This window comes from Schistocerca serialis, chromosome 1 (genome assembly GCF_023864345.2).
Source record: "Schistocerca serialis cubense isolate TAMUIC-IGC-003099 chromosome 1, iqSchSeri2.2, whole genome shotgun sequence".
Taxonomy (NCBI): domain Eukaryota; kingdom Metazoa; phylum Arthropoda; class Insecta; order Orthoptera; family Acrididae; genus Schistocerca; species Schistocerca serialis.
Window position 1 is genome coordinate 887,023,710 of NC_064638.1, and position 18,256 is coordinate 887,041,965.

The 18,256-nt window shown below is 49.9% G+C and overlaps 6 non-coding genes and 1 pseudogene across 6 annotated transcripts; all 7 read right to left on the bottom strand.

Moving 5' to 3' along the window:
- Positions 1-612: 612 nt before the first annotated feature.
- On the bottom strand, positions 613-750 carry LOC126420332 (U1 spliceosomal RNA; annotated as a pseudogene).
- A 2,151-nt stretch (positions 751-2,901) lies between these two features.
- On the bottom strand, positions 2,902-3,063 carry LOC126420310 (U1 spliceosomal RNA). Its single transcript, XR_007576058.1, has one exon. It is a non-coding gene; the product is annotated as a U1 spliceosomal RNA (small nuclear RNA).
- A 2,148-nt stretch (positions 3,064-5,211) lies between these two features.
- Positions 5,212-5,374, bottom strand: LOC126420244 (U1 spliceosomal RNA). Its single transcript, XR_007576053.1, has one exon. It is a non-coding gene; the product is annotated as a U1 spliceosomal RNA (small nuclear RNA).
- A 2,151-nt stretch (positions 5,375-7,525) lies between these two features.
- On the bottom strand, positions 7,526-7,688 carry LOC126420255 (U1 spliceosomal RNA). Its single transcript, XR_007576054.1, has one exon. It is a non-coding gene; the product is annotated as a U1 spliceosomal RNA (small nuclear RNA).
- A 2,148-nt stretch (positions 7,689-9,836) lies between these two features.
- Positions 9,837-9,999, bottom strand: LOC126420266 (U1 spliceosomal RNA). Its single transcript, XR_007576055.1, has one exon. It is a non-coding gene; the product is annotated as a U1 spliceosomal RNA (small nuclear RNA).
- A 2,148-nt stretch (positions 10,000-12,147) lies between these two features.
- LOC126420288 (U1 spliceosomal RNA) lies at positions 12,148-12,310 on the bottom strand. Its single transcript, XR_007576056.1, has one exon. It is a non-coding gene; the product is annotated as a U1 spliceosomal RNA (small nuclear RNA).
- Positions 12,311-14,458: 2,148 nt separating this feature from the next.
- Positions 14,459-14,621, bottom strand: LOC126420299 (U1 spliceosomal RNA). The gene has a single exon (XR_007576057.1). It is a non-coding gene; the product is annotated as a U1 spliceosomal RNA (small nuclear RNA).
- Between the last annotated feature and the right edge of the window lie 3,635 nt (positions 14,622-18,256).

The window sequence follows — 18,256 nt, forward strand, 5'->3', positions numbered from 1 at the left end:
CGATCGCTGTTAGAGTAACTTAGATACAGAGAAGTATGTAGGACTCTCAAGTGTAAAGACGTGTCAGTTAGAGTAACTTTAGATAGAGAGCCGTATGGAGAACTCTCAAGTGTAAAGACGTGTTCTATCTCATGGTTGCAGGATATATTCTTTCTCGCTACAGGCAGTAATGATTTTTATTTGCAAGATACCATACTGGAAATAATTAAGGTAAAGAAAGTTGTTTTGTTACCAATGCAATGCGTGTATTCATAAGTAATGATTGAGACAATGTCTAGCACTCACAGCACAGCCAATGATTTTGTAAAGTTAATTGTTAATGTATAATCAGTTTATTGTATGTTAATTGTCAGCATTATTAATTTTCATTCTGTCAAAATACAAGTTTTAAAGTTAGTACCATATTGTTAGTTACCACAAGTCAATACCAGTTCCCAGATCCATATCGGTTTTGATTAATTATTTGGCTCAAGACGTTATTGTCTCAGTCATATTCGATTTAATTAAAATGCATGCTAAGTAATATCTATGCACAATAGCTGTATGCTAACGATACAATTTAAAGCACTAACACAGAGCAGTGCTAAGAGCGTTATCATAGCGCAGATAAAGGTAAGAAAAAAATTATGCGCCCGAGTTACTCGCATTTGGAGTAATCGCGGGGGTCAGCTCGACCGAAGTGCAATGGACAAGCCTCACCCCGGAGGAACCGCCTTCATGATCACGGTATCCTCTACGCCAGGTAAGTATGCTTCTCCTCGGCCACAGGCGAATATTTGTAATGCGTCGCGCTACCGTAGTGGAACGAGAACTCTTGACGTTGTCGCATTCGGCGAAGAGCATGGTGCCGTGAATGTACTTGCTTCCTGAGAAACGCGCTGTTGGCCGTCGAGTTAGCAGGCAGACAGGCGCAATAACGGCCTTCTGCAGAAAGCGATGCAGTTTTCGTGCGGAAGACATCGCGACTCGCGGCGCCGGCCGTTGCTGGGGTTAAGTTACTGCACCCTCCGGGAGATGGCGGGCCATGTCGGGGTTACCGCCTTCGAGCCACCCTCTCCGCCTGAAAGTCGCCCTCTTTCTCGGCCGGTGTCAAAACGGCAAATGAGATTTGCTGAATGACTGTTTCTTCCCGCCACAGTGCAAGCCACAAAATCAATTATTTCTCTTACCTTTGCCTCCCTCCGTGGGAGCCCATAGTGCTAGGAAATACGGCAGCATTGTCAATCGCCCTTGTCTGTCGCTGAGCAACCGAAGGACCAAGCTCAGACTATCAGATGTTCTAAGGAAGCTGTATGCACTCGTGGGTGTTGTACACGAGGGACAAACATCACGTCAGCAGGCTCTTAAGGGAAGGCAATAATCAGCAAAAACTGCAACTTACCCCATTGGACGCTGATGGAACAGAAGACACTTGAAGGTAAGGTAACACTTCTTTTTTCTGTTCATCTCGAGCACGATCTGGAAAGCTCGGACGAAATTTGTGTTCTCTTTAATTCAGAATGTGGAGATATTTCCTTCACGCATATGAAAGTATAATGCTTCATTATTTAAGCTAGATTGAAAAGTTTAGGGAAAGTAATTAATTCGTTTAGGCTGCACCACTACTTGGTAGCACTGTCAAGACAATGCCATTGCCCATCTAATGGCAACACAGCTTGCTGCAGATTAATTTTGCGGCATTTCATAAATGATTAATATCTTATGACTATGGTGACGCTATGAGTAGTTTTATATGTGCAAACATTTGAAACTGCTGCAGGCATTACATTCACCCTTCTCTGCCTCTTTGCTTGGACATGGAGTAAGTAAGGATAAATTAAATTGCTTGTTTTTGAAGTAGTAACGGTTCTGAAGTGTAAAGAAATGATTTTAAACAATACAGTGTATTTTTTTTTTCCGAATGTAGTGATTCAACAACGAATTTATTTATTTATTCCTACCTATCTCTGCAATTAGTGTACGTGAGTATTTCATTGGAATTGTTGCAATCGAAACCGAGCTTAATAATTTCATGCGGCCGTTTGCAGTCCTCCTCGTGCTTTAATTGCTCATTTCCAAGCGTTATTTTAGGTTGCCTGCAAAGTTGTCAGATGAAACACAACCACTGCGACGAAAGGCCATTCCTTGGAGCAGGTAGACGCCAACTGCGGCGGGAAACTGTCGTGGCCAGGAAGATATTCACTGTGTGTGGAAGTTGAGTGAGGATCCGAAGCTGACTTGCCAGCACACGTTGCAGCATTCACTCGCCAACGGCAACGGGGTAAGAAAAGGGTGCAAATACGCCGGTTCTCGTCCGATCACCGACGTTGGGCTTGGATGGGTGGCCGCCTCGCCTGGGAGCACAGGGCGCTGTTGGCTAGAATCTATGTTCCTCGTTTTCGGTGCAGCTCGTCATGCTATTTCCTCCGATTCACATCCCCGCAAGCTCCTCAAGTGCCGCAAGTCTGCAAGTCCCGAGACGCTACGCTAGACGCTTGCTTCCGGCCCCTCATGTACCATGCCACAGGCGCCAAAGCGTTCGGCTGGCCGATGGCCCCCTGTACTCCCCGCTCGCGCCACAGCAGTCACTGTGCTTGCAGGGAATGCCGCGCCGCCGAATAACGTTTGGCGCGCAATCCGTTTATGGACAGAGAATGCTAAAAGGGGCCGTTCGACCGTTAATACGGAAATCGTAGCCAAGTTAGATGGCGTGAGCCATCTCGCGGCTGCCGCTGTTATTACGAGCGCGCGTGCCACGCGGTTGAAGAGCAGTGCGCTGGCTCTGGCTTTCGACGCCGTTTCCTAGTGTATTTTGTCGCTTCTAGTGGAGGCATCATCGGTTATGAGAAGCTGGTAAATCACTCACAGTACAGTAGTTATCGCCCAACACGAGGAGAAGCTTTGATTGTAATGGAGATTAGCACCGGGACAGCGCGAACGCAGTCCCGACTACCAAAAATTATGCGCCCGAGTTACTCGCATTTGGAGTAATCGCGGGGTCAGCTCGACCGAAGTGCAATGGACAAGCCTCACCCCGGAGGAACCGCCTTCATGATCACGGTATCCTCTACGCCAGGTAAGTATGCTTCTCCTCGGCCACAGGCGAATATTTGTAATGCGTCGCGCTACCGTAGTGGAACGAGAACTCTTGACGTTGTCGCATTCGGCGAAGAGCATGGTGCCGTGAATGTACTTGCTTCCTGAGAAACGCGCTGTTGGCCGTCGAGTTAGCAGGCAGACAGGCGCAATAACGGCCTTCTGCAGAAAGCGATGCAGTTTTCGTGCGGAAGACATCGCGACTCGCGGCGCCGGCCGTTGCTGGGGTTAAGTTACTGCACCCTCCGGGAGATGGCGGGCCATGTCGGGGTTACCGCCTTCGAGCCACCCTCTCCGCCTGAAAGTCGCCCTCTTTCTCGGCCGGTGTCAAAACGGCAAATGAGATTTGCTGAATGACTGTTTCTTCCCGCCACAGTGCAAGCCACAAAATCAATTATTTCTCTTACCTTTGCTCCCTCCGTGGGAGCCCATAGTGCTAGGAAATACGGCAGCATTGTCAATCGCCCTTGTCTGTCGCTGAGCAACCGAAGGACCAAGCTCAGACTATCAGATGTTCTAAGGAAGCTGTATGCACTCGTGGGTGTTGTACACGAGGGACAAACATCACGTCAGCAGGCTCTTAAGGGAAGGCAATAATCAGCAAAAACTGCAACTTACCCCATTGGACGCTGATGGAACAGAAGACACTTGAAGGTAAGGTAACACTTCTTTTTTCTGTTCATCTCGAGCACGATCTGGAAAGCTCGGACGAAATTTGTGTTCTCTTTAATTCAGAATGTGGAGATATTTCCTTCACGCATATGAAAGTATAATGCTTCATTATTTAAGCTAGATTGAAAAGTTTAGGGAAAGTAATTAATTCGTTTAGGCTGCACCACTACTTGGTAGCACTGTCAAGACAATGCCATTGCCATCTAATGGCAACACAGCTTGCTGCAGATTAATTTTGCGGCATTTCATAAATGATTAATATCTTATGACTATGGTGACGCTATGAGTAGTTTTATATGTGCAAACATTTGAAACTGCTGCAGGCATTACATTCACCCTTCTCTGCCTCTTTGCTTGGACATGGAGTAAGTAAGGATAAATTAAATTGCTTGTTTTTGAAGTAGTAACGGTTCTGAAGTGTAAAGAAATGATTTTAAACAATACAGTGTATTTTTTTTTTCCGAATGTAGTGATTCAACAACGAATTTATTTATTTATTCCTACCTATCTCTGCAATTAGTGTACGTGAGTATTTCATTGGAATTGTTGCAATCGAAACCGAGCTTAATAATTTCATGCGGCCGTTTGCAGTCCTCCTCGTGCTTTAATTGCTCATTTCCAAGCGTTATTTTAGGTTGCCTGCAAAGTTGTCAGATGAAACACAACCACTGCGACGAAAGGCCATTCCTTGGAGCAGGTAGACGCCAACTGCGGCGGGAAACTGTCGTGGCCAGGAAGATATTCACTGTGTGTGGAAGTTGAGTGAGGATCCGAAGCTGACTTGCCAGCACACGTTGCAGCATTCACTCGCCAACGGCAACGGGGTAAGAAAAGGGTGCAAATACGCCGGTTCTCGTCCGATCACCGACGTTGGGCTTGGATGGGTGGCCGCCTCGCCTGGGAGCACAGGGCGCTGTTGGCTAGAATCTATGTTCCTCGTTTTCGGTGCAGCTCGTCATGCTATTTCCTCCGATTCACATCCCCGCAAGCTCCTCAAGTGCCGCAAGTCTGCAAGTCCCGAGACGCTACGCTAGACGCTTGCTTCCGGCCCCTCATGTACCATGCCACAGGCGCCAAAGCGTTCGGCTGGCCGATGGCCCCTGTACTCCCCGCTCGCGCCACAGCAGTCACTGTGCTTGCAGGGAATGCCGCGCCGCCGAATAACGTTTGGCGCGCAATCCGTTTATGGACAGAGAATGCTAAAAGGGGCCGTTCGACCGTTAATACGGAAATCGTAGCCAAGTTAGATGGCCTGAGCCATCTCGCGGCTGCCGCTGTTATTACGAGCGCGCGTGCCACGCGGTTGAAGAGCAGTGCGCTGGCTCTGGCTTTCGACGCCGTTTCCTAGTGTATTTTGTCGCTTCTAGTGGAGGCATCATCGGTTATGAGAGGCTGGTAAATTACCCACAGTACAGTAGTTATCGCCCAACACGAGGAGAAGCTTTGATTGTAATGGAGATTAGCACCGGGACAGCGCGAACGCAGTCCCGACTACCAAAAATTATGCGCCCGAGTTACTCGCATTTGGAGTAATCGCGGGGGTCAGCTCGACCGAAGTGCAATGGACAAGCCTCACCCCGGAGGAACCGCCTTCATGATCACGGTATCCTCTACGCCAGGTAAGTATGCTTCTCCTCGGCCACAGGCGAATATTTGTAATGCGTCGCGCTATCGTAGTGGAACGAGAACTCTTGACGTTGTCGCATTCGGCGAAGAGCATGGTGCCGTGAATGTACTTGCTTCCTGAGAAACGCGCTGTTGGCCGTCGAGTTAGCAGGCAGACAGGCGCAATAACGGCCTTCTGCAGACAGCGATGCAGTTTTCGTGCGGAAGACATCGCGACTCGCGGCGCCGGCCGTTGCTGGGGTTAAGTTACTGCACCCTCCGGGAGATGGCGGGCCATGTCGGGGTTACCGCCTTCGAGCCACCCTCTCCGCCTGAAAGTCGCCCTCTTTCTCGGCCGGTGTCAAAACGGCAAATGAGATTTGCTGAATGACTGTTTCTTCCCGCCACAGTGCAAGCCACAAAATCAATTATTTCTCTTACCTTTGCTCCCTCCGTGGGAGCCCATAGTGCTAGGAAATACGGCAGCATTGTCAATCGCCCTTGTCTGTCGCTGAGCAACCGAAGGACCAAGCTCAGACTATCAGATGTTCTAAGGAAGCTGTATGCACTCGTGGGTGTTGTACACGAGGGACAAACATCACGTCAGCAGGCTCTTAAGGGAAGGCAATAATCAGCAAAAACTGCAACTTACCCCATTGGACGCTGATGGAACAGAAGACACTTGAAGGTAAGGTAACACTTCTTTTTTCTGTTCATCTCGAGCACGATCTGGAAAGCTCGGACGAAATTTGTGTTCTCTTTAATTCAGAATGTGGAGATATTTCCTTCACGCATATGAAAGTATAATGCTTCATTATTTAAGCTAGATTGAAAAGTTTAGGGAAAGTAATTAATTCGTTTAGGCTGCACCACTACTTGGTAGCACTGTCAAGACAATGCCATTGCCATCTAATGGCAACACAGCTTGCTGCAGATTAATTTTGCGGCATTTCATAAATGATTAATATCTTATGACTATGGTGACGCTATGAGTAGTTTTATATGTGCAAACATTTGAAACTGCTGCAGGCATTACATTCACCCTTCTCTGCCTCTTTGCTTGGACATGGAGTAAGTAAGGATAAATTAAATTGCTTGTTTTTGAAGTAGTAACGGTTCTGAAGTGTAAAGAAATGATTTTAAACAATACAGTGTATTTTTTTTTTCCGAATGTAGTGATTCAACAACGAATTTATTTTATTTATTCCTACCTATCTCTGCAATTAGTGTACGTGAGTATTTCATTGGAATTGTTGCAATCGAAACCGAGCTTAATAATTTCATGCGGCCGTTTGCAGTCCTCCTCGTGCTTTAATTGCTCATTTCCAAGCGTTATTTTAGGTTGCCTGCAAAGTTGTCAGATGAAACACAACCACTGCGACGAAAGGCCATTCCTTGGAGCAGGTAGACGCCAACTGCGGCGGGAAACTGTCGTGGCAGGAAGATATTCACTGTGTGTGGAAGTTGAGTGAGGATCCGAAGCTGACTTGCCAGCACACGTTGCAGCATTCACTCGCCAACGGCAACGGGGTAAGAAAAAGGGTGCAAATACGCCGGTTCTCGTCCGATCACCGACGTTGGGCTTGGCATGGGTGGCCGCCTCGCCTGGGAGCACAGGGCGCTGTTGGCTAGAATCTATGTTCCTCGTTTTCGGTGCAGCTCGTCATGCTATTTCCTCCGATTCACATCCCCGCAAGCTCCTCAAGTGCCGCAAGTCTGCAAGTCCCGAGACGCTACGCTAGACGCTTGCTTCCGGCCCCTCATGTACCATGCCACAGGCGCCAAAGCGTTCGGCTGGCCGATGGCCCCTGTACTCCCCGCTCGCGCCACAGCAGTCACTGTGCTTGCAGGGAATGCCGCGCCGCCGAATAACGTTTGGCGCGCAATCCGTTTATGGACAGAGAATGCTAAAAGGGGCCGTTTCGACCGTTAATACGGAAATCGTAGCCAAGTTAGATGGCCTGAGCCATCTCGCGGCTGCCGCTGTTATTACGAGCGCGCGTGCCACGCGGTTGAAGAGCAGTGCGCTGGCTCTGGCTTTCGACGCCGTTTCCTAGTGTATTTTGTCGCTTCTAGTGGAGGCATCATCGGTTATGAGAGGCTGGTAAATTACCCACAGTACAGTAGTTATCGCCCAACACGAGGAGAAGCTTTGATTGTAATGGAGATTAGCACCGGGACAGCGCGAACGCAGTCCCGACTACCAAAAATTATGCGCCCGAGTTACTCGCATTTGGAGTAATCGCGGGGGTCAGCTCGACCGAAGTGCAATGGACAAGCCTCACCCCGGAGGAACCGCCTTCATGATCACGGTATCCTCTACGCCAGGTAAGTATGCTTCTCCTCGGCCACAGGCGAATATTTGTAATGCGTCGCGCTATCGTAGTGGAACGAGAACTCTTGACGTTGTCGCATTCGGCGAAGAGCATGGTGCCGTGAATGTACTTGCTTCCTGAGAAACGCGCTGTTGGCCGTCGAGTTAGCAGGCAGACAGGCGCAATAACGGCCTTCTGCAGACAGCGATGCAGTTTTCGTGCGGAAGACATCGCGACTCGCGGCGCCGGCCGTTGCTGGGGTTAAGTTACTGCACCCTCCGGGAGATGGCGGGCCATGTCGGGGTTACCGCCTTCGAGCCACCCTCTCCGCCTGAAAGTCGCCCTCTTTCTCGGCCGGTGTCAAAACGGCAAATGAGATTTGCTGAATGACTGTTTCTTCCCGCCACAGTGCAAGCCACAAAATCAATTATTTCTCTTACCTTTGCTCCCTCCGTGGGAGCCCATAGTGCTAGGAAATACGGCAGCATTGTCAATCGCCCTTGTCTGTCGCTGAGCAACCGAAGGACCAAGCTCAGACTATCAGATGTTCTAAGGAAGCTGTATGCACTCGTGGGTGTTGTACACGAGGGACAAACATCACGTCAGCAGGCTCTTAAGGGAAGGCAATAATCAGCAAAAACTGCAACTTACCCCATTGGACGCTGATGGAACAGAAGACACTTGAAGGTAAGGTAACACTTCTTTTTTCTGTTCATCTCGAGCACGATCTGGAAAGCTCGGACGAAATTTGTGTTCTCTTTAATTCAGAATGTGGAGATATTTCCTTCACGCATATGAAAGTATAATGCTTCATTATTTAAGCTAGATTGAAAAGTTTAGGGAAAGTAATTAATTCGTTTAGGCTGCACCACTACTTGGTAGCACTGTCAAGACAATGCCATTGCCATCTAATGGCAACACAGCTTGCTGCAGATTAATTTTGCGGCATTTCATAAATGATTAATATCTTATGACTATGGTGACGCTATGAGTAGTTTTATATGTGCAAACATTTGAAACTGCTGCAGGCATTACATTCACCCTTCTCTGCCTCTTTGCTTGGACATGGAGTAAGTAAGGATAAATTAAATTGCTTGTTTTTGAAGTAGTAACGGTTCTGAAGTGTAAAGAAATGATTTTAAACAATACAGTGTATTTTTTTTTTCCGAATGTAGTGATTCAACAACGAATTTATTTATTTATTCCTACCTATCTCTGCAATTAGTGTACGTGAGTATTTCATTGGAATTGTTGCAATCGAAACCGAGCTTAATAATTTCATGCGGCCGTTTGCAGTCCTCCTCGTGCTTTAATTGCTCATTTCCAAGCGTTATTTTAGGTTGCCTGCAAAGTTGTCAGATGAAACACAACCACTGCGACGAAAGGCCATTCCTTGGAGCAGGTAGACGCCAACTGCGGCGGGAAACTGTCGTGGCCAGGAAGATATTCACTGTGTGTGGAAGTTGAGTGAGGATCCGAAGCTGACTTGCCAGCACACGTTGCAGCATTCACTCGCCAACGGCAACGGGGTAAGAAAAGGGTGCAAATACGCCGGTTCTCGTCCGATCACCGACGTTGGGCTTGGATGGGTGGCCGCCTCGCCTGGGAGCACAGGGCGCTGTTGGCTAGAATCTATGTTCCTCGTTTTCGGTGCAGCTCGTCATGCTATTTCCTCCGATTCACATCCCCGCAAGCTCCTCAAGTGCCGCAAGTCTGCAAGTCCCGAGACGCTACGCTAGACGCTTGCTTCCGGCCCCTCATGTACCATGCCACAGGCGCCAAAGCGTTCGGCTGGCCGATGGCCCCTGTACTCCCCGCTCGCGCCACAGCAGTCACTGTGCTTGCAGGGAATGCCGCGCCGCCGAATAACGTTTGGCGCGCAATCCGTTTATGGACAGAGAATGCTAAAAGGGGCCGTTCGACCGTTAATACGGAAATCGTAGCCAAGTTAGATGGCCTGAGCCATCTCGCGGCTGCCGCTGTTATTACGAGCGCGCGTGCCACGCGGTTGAAGAGCAGTGCGCTGGCTCTGGCTTTCGACGCCGTTTCCTAGTGTATTTTGTCGCTTCTAGTGGAGGCATCATCGGTTATGAGAAGCTGGTAAATCACTCACAGTACAGTAGTTATCGCCCAACACGAGGAGAAGCTTTGATTGTAATGGAGATTAGCACCGGGACAGCGCGAACGCAGTCCCGACTACCAAAAATTATGCGCCCGAGTTACTCGCATTTGGAGTAATCGCGGGGGTCAGCTCGACCGAAGTGCAATGGACAAGCCTCACCCCGGAGGAACCGCCTTCATGATCACGGTATCCTCTACGCCAGGTAAGTATGCTTCTCCTCGGCCACAGGCGAATATTTGTAATGCGTCGCGCTACCGTAGTGGAACGAGAACTCTTGACGTTGTCGCATTCGGCGAAGAGCATGGTGCCGTGAATGTACTTGCTTCCTGAGAAACGCGCTGTTGGCCGTCGAGTTAGCAGGCAGACAGGCGCAATAACGGCCTTCTGCAGAAAGCGATGCAGTTTTCGTGCGGAAGACATCGCGACTCGCGGCGCCGGCCGTTGCTGGGGTTAAGTTACTGCACCCTCCGGGAGATGGCGGGCCATGTCGGGGTTACCGCCTTCGAGCCACCCTCTCCGCCTGAAAGTCGCCCTCTTTCTCGGCCGGTGTCAAAACGGCAAATGAGATTTGCTGAATGACTGTTTCTTCCCGCCACAGTGCAAGCCACAAAATCAATTATTTCTCTTACCTTTGCTCCCTCCGTGGGAGCCCATAGTGCTAGGAAATACGGCAGCATTGTCAATCGCCCTTGTCTGTCGCTGAGCAACCGAAGGACCAAGCTCAGACTATCAGATGTTCTAAGGAAGCTGTATGCACTCGTGGGTGTTGTACACGAGGGACAAACATCACGTCAGCAGGCTCTTAAGGGAAGGCAATAATCAGCAAAAACTGCAACTTACCCCATTGGACGCTGATGGAACAGAAGACACTTGAAGGTAAGGTAACACTTCTTTTTTCTGTTCATCTCGAGCACGATCTGGAAAGCTCGGACGAAATTTGTGTTCTCTTTAATTCAGAATGTGGAGATATTTCCTTCACGCATATGAAAGTATAATGCTTCATTATTTAAGCTAGATTGAAAAGTTTAGGGAAAGTAATTAATTCGTTTAGGCTGCACCACTACTTGGTAGCACTGTCAAGACAATGCCATTGCCATCTAATGGCAACACAGCTTGCTGCAGATTAATTTTGCGGCATTTCATAAATGATTAATATCTTATGACTATGGTGACGCTATGAGTAGTTTTATATGTGCAAACATTTGAAACTGCTGCAGGCATTACATTCACCCTTCTCTGCCTCTTTGCTTGGACATGGAGTAAGTAAGGATAAATTAAATTGCTTGTTTTTGAAGTAGTAACGGTTCTGAAGTGTAAAGAAATGATTTTAAACAATACAGTGTATTTTTTTTTTCCGAATGTAGTGATTCAACAACGAATTTATTTATTTATTCCTACCTATCTCTGCAATTAGTGTACGTGAGTATTTCATTGGAATTGTTGCAATCGAAACCGAGCTTAATAATTTCATGCGGCCGTTTGCAGTCCTCCTCGTGCTTTAATTGCTCATTTCCAAGCGTTATTTTAGGTTGCCTGCAAAGTTGTCAGATGAAACACAACCACTGCGACGAAAGGCCATTCCTTGGAGCAGGTAGACGCCAACTGCGGCGGGAAACTGTCGTGGCCAGGAAGATATTCACTGTGTGTGGAAGTTGAGTGAGGATCCGAAGCTGACTTGCCAGCACACGTTGCAGCATTCACTCGCCAACGGCAACGGGGTAAGAAAAGGGTGCAAATACGCCGGTTCTCGTCCGATCACCGACGTTGGGCTTGGATGGGTGGCCGCCTCGCCTGGGAGCACAGGGCGCTGTTGGCTAGAATCTATGTTCCTCGTTTTCGGTGCAGCTCGTCATGCTATTTCCTCCGATTCACATCCCCGCAAGCTCCTCAAGTGCCGCAAGTCTGCAAGTCCCGAGACGCTACGCTAGACGCTTGCTTCCGGCCCCTCATGTACCATGCCACAGGCGCCAAAGCGTTCGGCTGGCCGATGGCCCCTGTACTCCCCGCTCGCGCCACAGCAGTCACTGTGCTTGCAGGGAATGCCGCGCCGCCGAATAACGTTTGGCGCGCAATCCGTTTATGGACAGAGAATGCTAAAAGGGGCCGTTCGACCGTTAATACGGAAATCGTAGCCAAGTTAGATGGCCTGAGCCATCTCGCGGCTGCCGCTGTTATTACGAGCGCGCGTGCCACGCGGTTGAAGAGCAGTGCGCTGGCTCTGGCTTTCGACGCCGTTTCCTAGTGTATTTTGTCGCTTCTAGTGGAGGCATCATCGGTTATGAGAGGCTGGTAAATTACCCACAGTACAGTAGTTATCGCCCAACACGAGGAGAAGCTTTGATTGTAATGGAGATTAGCACCGGGACAGCGCGAACGCAGTCCCGACTACCAAAAATTATGCGCCCGAGTTACTCGCATTTGGAGTAATCGCGGGGGTCAGCTCGACCGAAGTGCAATGGACAAGCCTCACCCCGGAGGAACCGCCTTCATGATCACGGTATCCTCTACGCCAGGTAAGTATGCTTCTCCTCGGCCACAGGCGAATATTTGTAATGCGTCGCGCTATCGTAGTGGAACGAGAACTCTTGACGTTGTCGCATTCGGCGAAGAGCATGGTGCCGTGAATGTACTTGCTTCCTGAGAAACGCGCTGTTGGCCGTCGAGTTAGCAGGCAGACAGGCGCAATAACGGCCTTCTGCAGACAGCGATGCAGTTTTCGTGCGGAAGACATCGCGACTCGCGGCGCCGGCCGTTGCTGGGGTTAAGTTACTGCACCCTCCGGGAGATGGCGGGCCATGTCGGGGTTACCGCCTTCGAGCCACCCTCTCCGCCTGAAAGTCGCCCTCTTTCTCGGCCGGTGTCAAAACGGCAAATGAGATTTGCTGAATGACTGTTTCTTCCCGCCACAGTGCAAGCCACAAAATCAATTATTTCTCTTACCTTTGCTCCCTCCGTGGGAGCCCATAGTGCTAGGAAATACGGCAGCATTGTCAATCGCCCTTGTCTGTCGCTGAGCAACCGAAGGACCAAGCTCAGACTATCAGATGTTCTAAGGAAGCTGTATGCACTCGTGGGTGTTGTACACGAGGGACAAACATCACGTCAGCAGGCTCTTAAGGGAAGGCAATAATCAGCAAAAACTGCAACTTACCCCATTGGACGCTGATGGAACAGAAGACACTTGAAGGTAAGGTAACACTTCTTTTTTCTGTTCATCTCGAGCACGATCTGGAAAGCTCGGACGAAATTTGTGTTCTCTTTAATTCAGAATGTGGAGATATTTCCTTCACGCATATGAAAGTATAATGCTTCATTATTTAAGCTAGATTGAAAAGTTTAGGGAAAGTAATTAATTCGTTTAGGCTGCACCACTACTTGGTAGCACTGTCAAGACAATGCCATTGCCATCTAATGGCAACACAGCTTGCTGCAGATTAATTTTGCGGCATTTCATAAATGATTAATATCTTATGACTATGGTGACGCTATGAGTAGTTTTATATGTGCAAACATTTGAAACTGCTGCAGGCATTACATTCACCCTTCTCTGCCTCTTTGCTTGGACATGGAGTAAGTAAGGATAAATTAAATTGCTTGTTTTTGAAGTAGTAACGGTTCTGAAGTGTAAAGAAATGATTTTAAACAATACAGTGTATTTTTTTTTTCCGAATGTAGTGATTCAACAACGAATTTATTTATTTATTCCTACCTATCTCTGCAATTAGTGTACGTGAGTATTTCATTGGAATTGTTGCAATCGAAACCGAGCTTAATAATTTCATGCGGCCGTTTGCAGTCCTCCTCGTGCTTTAATTGCTCATTTCCAAGCGTTATTTTAGGTTGCCTGCAAAGTTGTCAGATGAAACACAACCACTGCGACGAAAGGCCATTCCTTGGAGCAGGTAGACGCCAACTGCGGCGGGAAACTGTCGTGGCCAGGAAGATATTCACTGTGTGTGGAAGTTGAGTGAGGATCCGAAGCTGACTTGCCAGCACACGTTGCAGCATTCACTCGCCAACGGCAACGGGGTAAGAAAAGGGTGCAAATACGCCGGTTCTCGTCCGATCACCGACGTTGGGCTTGGATGGGTGGCCGCCTCGCCTGGGAGCACAGGGCGCTGTTGGCTAGAATCTATGTTCCTCGTTTTCGGTGCAGCTCGTCATGCTATTTCCTCCGATTCACATCCCCGCAAGCTCCTCAAGTGCCGCAAGTCTGCAAGTCCCGAGACGCTACGCTAGACGCTTGCTTCCGGCCCCTCATGTACCATGCCACAGGCGCCAAAGCGTTCGGCTGGCCGATGGCCCCTGTACTCCCCGCTCGCGCCACAGCAGTCACTGTGCTTGCAGGGAATGCCGCGCCGCCGAATAACGTTTGGCGCGCAATCCGTTTATGGACAGAGAATGCTAAAAGGGGCCGTTCGACCGTTAATACGGAAATCGTAGCCAAGTTAGATGGCCTGAGCCATCTCGCGGCTGCCGCTGTTATTACGAGCGCGCGTGCCACGCGGTTGAAGAGCAGTGCGCTGGCTCTGGCTTTCGACGCCGTTTCCTAGTGTATTTTGTCGCTTCTAGTGGAGGCATCATCGGTTATGAGAGGCTGGTAAATTACCCACAGTACAGTAGTTATCGCCCAACACGAGGAGAAGCTTTGATTGTAATGGAGATTAGCACCGGGACAGCGCGAACGCAGTCCCGACTACCAAAAATTATGCGCCCGAGTTACTCGCATTTGGAGTAATCGCGGGGGTCAGCTCGACCGAAGTGCAATGGACAAGCCTCACCCCGGAGGAACCGCCTTCATGATCACGGTATCCTCTACGCCAGGTAAGTATGCTTCTCCTCGGCCACAGGCGAATATTTGTAATGCGTCGCGCTATCGTAGTGGAACGAGAACTCTTGACGTTGTCGCATTCGGCGAAGAGCATGGTGCCGTGAATGTACTTGCTTCCTGAGAAACGCGCTGTTGGCCGTCGAGTTAGCAGGCAGACAGGCGCAATAACGGCCTTCTGCAGACAGCGATGCAGTTTTCGTGCGGAAGACATCGCGACTCGCGGCGCCGGCCGTTGCTGGGGTTAAGTTACTGCACCCTCCGGGAGATGGCGGGCCATGTCGGGGTTACCGCCTTCGAGCCACCCTCTCCGCCTGAAAGTCGCCCTCTTTCTCGGCCGGTGTCAAAACGGCAAATGAGATTTGCTGAATGACTTAAGGAAAGGCAATAATCAGCAAAAACTGCAACTTACCCCATTGGACGCTGATGGAACAGAAGACACTTGAAGGTAAGGTAACACTTCTTTTTTCTGTTCATCTCGAGCACGATCTGGAAAGCTCGGACGAAATTTGTGTTCTCTTTAATTCAGAATGTGGAGATATTTCCTTCACGCATATGAAAGTATAATGCTTCATTATTTAAGCTAGATGGAAAAGTTTAGGGGAAGTAATTAATTCGTTTAGGCTGCACCACTACTTGGTAGCACTGTCAAGACAATGCCATTGCCATCTAATGGCAACACAGCTTGCTGCAGATTAATTTTGCGGCATTTCATAAATGATTAATATCTTATGACTATGGTGACGCTATGAGTAGTTTTATATGTGCAAACATTTGAAACTGCTGCAGGCATTACATTCACCCTTCTCTGCCTCTTTGCTTGGACATGGAGTAAGTAAGGATAGATTAAATTGCTTGTTTTTGAAGTAGTAACGGTTCTGAAGTGTAAAGAAATGATATTAAACAATACAGTGTATTTTTTTTTCCGAATGTAGTGATTCAACAACGAATTTATTTATTTATTCCTACCTATCTCTGCAATTAGTGTACGTGAGTATTTCATTGGAATTGTTGCAATCGAAACCGAGCTTAATAATTTCATGCGGCCGTTTGCAGTCCTCCTCGTGCTTTAATTGCTCATTTCCAAGCGTTATTTTAGGTTGCCTGCAAAGTTGTCAGATGAAACACAACCACTGCGACGAAAGGCCATTCCTTGGAGCAGGTAGACGCCAACTGCGGCGGGAAACTGTCGTGGCCAGGAAGATATTCACTGTGTGTGGAAGTTAAGTGAGGATCCGAAGCTGACTTGCCAGCACGCGTTGCAGCATTCACTCGCCAACGGCAACGGGGTAAGAAAGGGGTGCAAATACGCCGGTTCTCGTCCGATCACCGACGTTGGGCTTGGATGGGTGGCCGCCTCGCCAGGGAGCACAGGGCGCTGTTGGCTAGAATCTATGTTTCTCGTTTTCGGTGCAGCTCGTCATGTTATTTCCTCCGATTCACATCCCCGCAAGCTCCTCAAGTGCCGCAAGTCTGCAAGTCCCGAGACGCTACGCTAGACGCTTTTTTTTTCCCTTTATTGTTATTTTAATCACCTACCCAGGCGGGCCGGCAGCAGCACATTACGCTGCTCTTCAGCCTGAAGTGGAACAATAACATGACATAGAGCTGATATAGACAATACACTAAACGGCGGGCAAAAAATGAAGATACAACAAATCAATAAACATGAAGCCGTTCACGTTGGACGGTAAAAACACTAACACTTGTGGACACGGCGCACAAAACATGGAGAACGGCGGTGGCACATGTGAACAGTGGAGTCGTAACTGCATGAAACACAAAACGAAGCATACACACGAGATACTGATGTCGATGATTTCCGGCGCGCGAATGTTCACTATGCGTGTGTGAGTCCGGGGACCTGCCAAGAGAGGAGGAGGAGGAAGGGGAGTGGGAGAGCGAGAGGGGGGAGCAGAGATGCCACGGGCAGAGGAGAAATGTGGGAGGGCGGAAGGGGGAGGGGAAACCCAGGGGAAGAGGGGTGGAGGGAGGGGACGTGGGAAAAGGAAAGAGAAGGGAAGGGAAGAGAAGGGAGGGAGGGTGCCCAAAGGAAAGGACACCGGAAGTGGGGGGTGGGGCAGGGTCAAAGTTGATAGGAGGGGTAGATGGAGGGGCGGAGGACATCATCAGGGAGGGGGAGCTGGCGGAAGCCACCTTGGGAGAGGGTAAGGAGGGTGGAGAGATGGAGACCGGGTGGGACGTGCGAATACAGGCGCGGCAGTGGGCGGGGGTGGGAGAGGATCGGGGAGACGAGCGGGTGAGGAGGATCGAGTTTGCGGGAGGTGTACAGGATCCGTATCCTTACAAGGAAAAGGAGGAGGTGGGGGAAGGGGATGAGGTTGTACAGGATCTGCGTGGGGGAGGGGAGACGGATGCAATAGGCGAGGCGGAGAGCATGACGTTCAAGGTTTTGGAGGGATTTCTAAAAGGTAGGGGGGGCGGAGATCCAAGCCGGATGGGAATAACAAAGGATAGGGCGGATTAGGGACTTATAGGTTTGGAGGATGGTGGAGGGGTCCAGACCCCACGTACGGCCAGAGAGGAGCTTGAGGCGACTGAGGCAGGAGCGTGCCTTGGCTTGGATTGTCCGGAGGTGGGGAGTCCAGGAGAGGCGACGGTCGAGGGTGACGCCAAGGTACTTAAGGGTGGGAGTGAGGGCGATAGGACGGCCGTAGATATTGAGATAGAATTCAAGGAGGCGGAAGGAAGGGGTGGTTTTGCCTACAATGATCGCCTGGGTTTTGGAGGGATTGACCTTGAGCAACCACTGGTTGCACCAAGCGGTGAACCGGTCAAGATGGGATTGGAGAAGGTGTTGGGAGCGCTGTAGGGTGGGGGTAAGGGCAAGGAAGGCGGTGTCATCGGCAAACTGGAGAAGGTGGACGGGGGCTGACGGCGGCGGCATGTCCGCCGTGTACAAAAGGTACAGAAGGGGGGAGAGGACGGAGCCTTGGGGCACACCGGCAGAGGGGAAAAAGGTGTAGGAATCTGTGTTATGGATGGTGACATAGGAAGGACGGCGGGAGAGAAAGGAGCCGATCAGACGGACGTAGTTAATGGGAAGGGCGAAGGTTTGGAGCTTGAAGAGGAGACCGGAATGCCATACGCGGTCATATGCACGTTCGAGGTCCAGGGATCTAGACGCTTGCTTCCGGCCCCTCATGTACCATGCCACAGGCGCCAAAGCGTTCGGCTGGCCGATGGCCCCTGTATGCCCGCTGGCGCCAAAGCAGTCACTGTGCTTGCAGGGAGTGCCGCGCCGCCGAATAACGTTTGGCGCGCAATCCGTTTATGGACAGAGAATGCTAAAAGGGGCCGTTCGACCGTTAATACGGAAATCGTAGCCAAGTTAGATGGCCTGAGCCATCTCGCGGCTGCCGCTGTTATTACGAGCGCGCGGGAAAGTTTCACGCGTTCCCTGCGGAAATCGACGAATAAAGCAAGCAGGGAGCTAAACGTACCACTCGCCTCTCCTGGACTCCCCACCTCCGGAGAATCCAAGCCAAGGCACGCTCCCGACTCAGTCTCCTCAAGCTCCTCTCCGGCCGTACGTGGGGTCTGGACCCCTCCCCCATCCTCTACACCTATAAGTCCCTCATCCGCCCTATCCTTTGTTATGCCCATCCGGCTTGGAAC